The sequence below is a fragment of the Triticum urartu genome, chromosome 1, assembly GCF_003073215.2.
Source record: "Triticum urartu cultivar G1812 chromosome 1, Tu2.1, whole genome shotgun sequence".
Lineage (NCBI taxonomy): Eukaryota > Viridiplantae > Streptophyta > Magnoliopsida > Poales > Poaceae > Triticum > Triticum urartu.
The window spans coordinates 187,417,400-187,424,028 of NC_053022.1; positions in this window are offsets into that span (position 1 = coordinate 187,417,400).

Consider the following 6,629-nt stretch of genomic DNA (forward strand, 5'->3'; position numbering starts at 1 on the left):
GCTTCATTTTAACAATATCATTGTCCACATCTTTCTTCTTTTGCATATCACACAGATCAACAAAATTGTTTAGATGGGTAGCGGCATCTTCACTAGGAAGGCCGGAAAACGGATCTTTCATGACAAGATTCAGCAAAGCAGCATTAATTTCACAAGATTCAGCATAGGTAAGAGGAGCAATCGGAGTGCTAATAAAATCATTGTTGTTGGTATTGGTAAAGTCACACAATTTGATATTATCTTGAGCCATCGTGACAAGCAAGCAATCTGACACACAAGAAAACAAGAAACGGGCAAAAGGAGGCGAATAGAGAAAGAGATGGAGGATGGAGAGAGAGAGGGCGAATAAAACGGCAAGGGTGAAGTGGGGGAGAGGAAAACGAGAGGCAAATGGCAAATAATGTAATGCGGGAGATAAGGGTTTATTATGGGTACTTGGTATGTTGAGTTTTGCGTAGACTCCCCGGCAATGGCGCCAGAAATGGCTCGTTGTCGGGAGTCAAATCTTGACTTGTCTTACGTGAACCTCCCCGGCAACGGCGCAAGAAATCCTTCTTGTTACCTCTTGAGCATTGCGTTGGTTTTCCCTTGAAGAGGAAAGGGTGATGCAGCAGAGCAGCGTAAGTATTTCCCTCAGTTTTTGAGAACCAAGGTATCAATCCAGTAGGAGGCCACGCACGAGTCCCTCGCACCTACACAAACAAATAAACTCCTCGCAACCAACACGATAAAGGGGTTGTCAATCCTGATGTAGGGTAGAACCCTAATCGCCCGATCTTTCACGAAAGGAGCGGATCCCGCGAAGAACACGAGGAACACAAAGAGGTAAACGAGGGAAAACGAGGGAAATCACAAGGGGAAACACAAGAGGAACACTCAAACTAACAAGAACAAGTCACACATGTGCTAGATCCTCGGATACATAGAACGATACACGATCCACGGACAATTAGGGACGATACAAAAGGGTAACCGGTTCTTCTCCATGAGGAGGTCTTGATGTTCTTCCCTAAAGAGGGGTCTCGAATCCGCTTGGGGGATCTTCTCCGGTGGAGGCTCGAATCTCCGAGGAGAAGGTAACCAAGTGGATGAGCAAAGCTCTCACACAAAATATGAGCTAATCCTTTGCTAACCCCAGAGAGTTGTACGGGATGGAGTATATATAGTCTAGGGGGTAGAAGGGGTACACGGGCCTTGGCCCTTTACTGTGCGCAGACAGGGAGGCCAGACATCCGGGCGTCGGGCCGAATGTCCGGGTGTTCGCGGAGGGCCGGATGTGTGGGCTGGTGAAGCTGGCCATGTTGCTCTCGGGTTCGGGGGGTCCGGATTTCCGGGCAGGGGGCTGGATGTCCGGGACCTCGAGAAGTGCCGGATGTCCGGGCTTGCGGGGCCGGATGTCTGGGGCCTGTAGGCACTTGGTGGTTGAGCAGCTGTAGAGGAAGGCGCTCCAGGGGCCGGATGTCCGGGACCTTGGCCGGATGTCCGGGGCCTGGGAGATGCTCTTGGATCCTTCCGTTGGTTCTCCTCATCCGTGGAGTTGGGGACTCGTCTGTCTTCATGCGCATCTTCGGGAGGACCCTCTTGGTACCTAATCATGCACAACATCTCGGACTTAGGTAGTAGCCATGTCTCATGCATAGAAAGTGGAAGTTCGGAGAGGAGTGAGTTCACCTTATCTTCGATAGCTTTGGCTCGGGCTCGTGTCATTGGTCCAAGTGGTGCCGTTGGAGGTGTGGGTGCATCCATGGGGATGATCTTGGGATGCTCTGCATCATCTCCCCTCCCTTGGGGAAGATCCGTCCTCGGATCGAAATCCTCATCACCATGGTAGGGCGAGAGATCTTTGATGTTGAAGATGTCACTCACGGAGTACTTGTCACGAGGAATGTCGATCTTGTAAGCGTTGTTGTTGTAGCGTGTAAGCACCTTGAATGGTCCATCCACGCGTGGTCGAAGTTTGGACTTGCATTCTTGGGGAAAGCGGTCCTTGCGAAGGTGTAGCCACACGAGGTCTCCAATGTTGAATATCATAGGGTGCTTGTTGACGTTGAGCTTGGTCGCAAGGCGTTGTACTTGGCGCTCGATGGTGTTTCTTGTATCTTCACGCACCTTCTTGAGATGGGTCGCTCGTGCACTTGCGTCCAAATTGATTCGCTCTTGGAGTGGTAGAGGTAGAATATCCAATGGTGACAAAGGGTTGAATCCGTAGACGACCTCAAAAGGGGACTTGCCGGTTGTTGAATGTCTTGCTCGGCTGTAGGCAAACTCGGTGATGGGTATAAACTCCTCCCACTCCTTGATGTTCTTCTTGATGAGTACTCGAAGTAGAGCGGAGAGTGTGCGGTTTGTCACCTCCGTTTGGCCGTCGGTTTGAGGATGGTATGCCGTGGAGAAGAGTAGCTTGATTCTGAGCTTGGCGCATAGGGTCTTCCAAAAGTTGCTAAGGAACTTGACGTCGCGGTCCGAGACGATGGTCTTTGGCACACCATGGAGACGCAAAATTTCCCTACAAAAGAGATTAGCAACATGTCAAGCATCGTCTATCTTGTGGCAAGGAATAAAATGTGCCATTTTTGAGAAAGGTCCACAATGACAAATATGGAATCTTTCCCATTTCGAGTTCTAGGCAAACCAAGTACAAAGTCCATGCTAATGTCTTCCCATGGTTGGTATGGGATTGGTAAAGGCATATAGAGACCATGAGATTGAGCTTTGGACTTAGCTTTGTGACATGTAGAACACCGGTTGGTGAAACGATTGACGTCCCGAAACATCTTTGGCCAAAAGTAGCTCTTCGAGAGCGTGGCGAACGTCTTGTCGCGTCCGAAGTGTCCCATTAAGCCTCCTCCATGTGATTCCTGCAAAAGCAACAAACGAAGAGACGACTCGGGGATGCAAAGTTTGTTAGCTCTCATAAGATACCCGTCTTTGATGTAATAGCGTTCCCAAGATGTATTCGACAAACACTTGGCATAAGGAGTAGCAAAAGTTGCATCATGCTCATACAAGTCTTTGATATGCTCGAAGCCAATGACATCTAACTCAAGTTGCGTGACAAGCATGCATATGCGGGAAAGAGCATCCGCTAAGATGTTTTCTTTACCCTTGATGTACTTGATGACATAGGGAAAATACTCAATAAATTCAATCCATTTAGCATGACGCTTGTTCAACTATGTTTGTCCCTTAAGATACTTGAGAGTCTCATGATCAGTATGAATGATAAACTCATGGGGACGAAGGTAATGTTCCCATTCAGGCAAAACACGGACTAAAGCATATAGCTCTTTGTCCTAGATGGGGTAATTAAGTTGCGCTCCGGAAAGTTTCTCACTAAAGTAAGCTATGGGGCGCTTCTCTTGCGTTAACACACCTCCTATGCCATTACCACTAGCATCGCAATGAATTTCAAAAGGTTTGTCGAAGTTGGGTAACGCAAGCACGGGAGCATGAGTAAGCAAATTCTTAAGCTCATTGAATGCGGTATCTTGGGATGGTCCCCAAACAAAAGGCGCATTCTTCTTGCTCAAAGCATGCAAAGGCGAAGCAATGGTGCCAAAATCCTTCACAAAGCGACGATAGAAACCCGCGAGGCCAAGAAAACTACGCACTTGATGCAAGTTGGTTGGTTGCGGCCAAGTCTTAATAGCATTAATCTTGGACTCATCAACATGAACACCCTTAGAAGAAACAACAAAACCCAAGAAAACGAGCTTATCAACACCAAAAAGGCATTTCTCCATATTAGCATAGAGGCGCTCTTTTCTAAGAGTTTGCAAAATGGTGCAAACATGGGTGACATGCTCTTTGATAGATTTGCTAAACACAAGAATGTCATCAAAGTAGACCACAACAAATATACCAATGTAAGGGCGAAAGACATGATTCATGAGGCGCATAAAAGTGCCCGGTGCTTCCGAAAGACCCATAGGCATGACTAACCACTCATATAAACCAAACTTGGTTTTGAAGGCGGTTTTCCATTCATCACCCTCTTGTATGCGGATTTGATAGTAACCACTCTTAAGATCAATTTTGGAAAATATAGTGGCACCGCTAAGCTCATCAAGCATATCATCTAGGCGTGGAATGGGATACCTATAGCGAACGGTGATAGCATTGATAGGTCTACGATCGGAGCACATGCGAAAACTACCATCACGTTTTGGCACAAGAATGACCGGAACGGCACAAGGGCTCAAACTTTCACGCACATGTCCATGGTCTATGAGATGCTTTACTTGCCTTTGTATTTCTTTTGTTTCGTCGGGGTTGACACGGTATGGAGCTTTGTTCGGAAGAGGTGCTCCGGGGATGAGGTCGATTCGGTGCTCAATGCCTCGTAGAGGAGGTAGACCCGGAGGTAGCTCATCGGGAAAAACATCTTGAAATTCCTGCAAAAGAGAAGACAACACTAGAGGAAGAGTGTGAGAAGTGTTAGTTTGTGGTGCATTGTCCTTGCACACGAGGACGTAGTGTAGGACACTAGATGGGTGCTCACACACTTCTCTCATCTCACGTTTTGTGGCAAATAGAACTAGATTTTTGTTTTCGCTCATCATGGAGGCACTCAATTTTGGCTTGTGGCGCTCACTCTCTTTTTGGTGGCTCGCTCTCTCACTATGATCTCCACGATGGGTGGCTTGCTTGTTGGCGATCACTTGACTAGGCGACATTGGACGGAGGACGTACTCCTTGCCCTTCATCTTGAAGATGTAGTGGTTCGTTCGGCCGTTGTGTACGACTCCTCTATCGAATTGCCATGGCCGTCTAAGGAGAAGATGACAAACGGTCATTGGAACGATGTCGCACTCCAAGGTGTCTTCGTAGGCACCGATCTTGAAGGAGACTTGTACTCGGTGCTCGACTTGGATAGTGCCGGAGTCACTAAGCCATTGCACTTTGTATGGATGTGGATGCTTCGTCTTGGGCAATTGGAGCTTGGAGCAAAGTTCTTCGCTAGCGAGATTATGACAACTCCCTCCATCGATGATGACCTTGACGGATCGTCCATTGACGCCGGCCTTGGTGTGGAATATGTGGCATCGTTGGTCTTCTTCTTGGTGATGTTGGAGAGTCAAGACTTTGGAGACAACAAGTGCGGGACTTGAGTCTTCATCACAAAAGACTTGTTCTTCTTCATTGTTCACTTGGCGGTGCATGGCGACTCGCTCGAGGGCTTCCATTTCGCCTTCGCTCGTGGAGTCATAAGTGCCATCGTCGTTGAAGACCATGGTTCGCTTGTTGGTGCACTCATAGGACTTGTGGCCTCGGCCTCCGCAAGTGAAACACTTGAAGGAACTCGTCTTGACGGTCTCGTCGGTTGGAGTTGATGATGATGTAGCTCTTGGCTTGAAGTTGCTCGTAGGAGGATGGCTTGTAGGTGACGAAGCTTTCTTGGAAGTCGACTTGTCGATGTTGGAAGTAGAAGGTCTTGTAGTCGGTGTTGGAGTCGTTGAAGCTTGGTTATTGTAGAAGCCGTAGGACTTGGATGAGAACTTGGCATACTTGAAATCATCTTGCACTTGGTGTTCCACTTTGGTAGCTTGGTGCACTAGCTCGATGAGATTTGAGTATGGTTGGAAGTCGGCGATCTTCTTGATAGGGTGATTGAGTCCGTTCAAGAAACGTGCCATTGTTTGCTCATCATCTTCCATGACATTGGCTCTTATCATTGCAATCTCCATCTCCTTGTAGTATTCTTCAACGCTCTTTGTTCCTTGCTTGAGTTGTTGGAGTTTCTTGAAGAGGTCGCGGTTGTAGTAGGTAGGTATGAAGCGTGCTCTCATGACATCCTTCATTTGCGCCCACGTAGTGATGGGTGGTTCACCTCTTGCCTCTCGGTGCTCTATGATTTGTTCCCACCAAATGAGGACATAATCTTGGAACTCAAGGGATGCCATCACGATCTTCTTCTCTTCTTCAAAATTGTGCAAACGGAAGATCTTATCAACCTTCAATGCCCATGAAAGGTACTCTTCGGGATCGTTGCTTCCGTTGAACTCGGGCATGGTGAACTTGAGTTTGCCATAACGTTGCTCTTCATTGTGTTGGGGTCGGGGGTGATGACGCCCATGTTGTTGATGATTGTGCAACTCGTGGTGCTCTTGGCACGGAGGGTTGTTATCGCCATGTTGTTCTTGTCATGGAGGATCTCCATTGTCTTCATGCTCTTGATTGACTTGTTGTTCTTGGCGAGCTCGTGGAGGAGCTTGTCGGGCTCGAGGAGGAACTTGACGACGCACGCGAGCTTGAAATCTTCGTTCTTGAATTTCTTCGCGAAGTGCTTCCTCTTGTTCACGGGCTTGTCGGCTTCGATCAACAACGGCTCGACTCGAATCGCGTAGATCTTGTTGCGCCGCAAGTGCTTGAGCATCACGGAGTTGTTGTTCTTGAAGTTGTGCCTCGGCATCTTGAGCATTTTGGTGTAGACGCGCTCGCTCTTCCTCTTCATGTTGGCGTTGTCGTTGCCATTCTCGTGCTAGCGCAAAGGCCTCTTGAGTTTGACGTCGTCGGCGCTCTTGAGAGTCGGTGTCTCGTAGGGGATTGAGGCTTGCTTGACGGTCGGTGCGCGCGACTCGACGAAGAGTGTTCGATGTCAGTGTACTAGAGCCGAAGAGGGTGAAGTC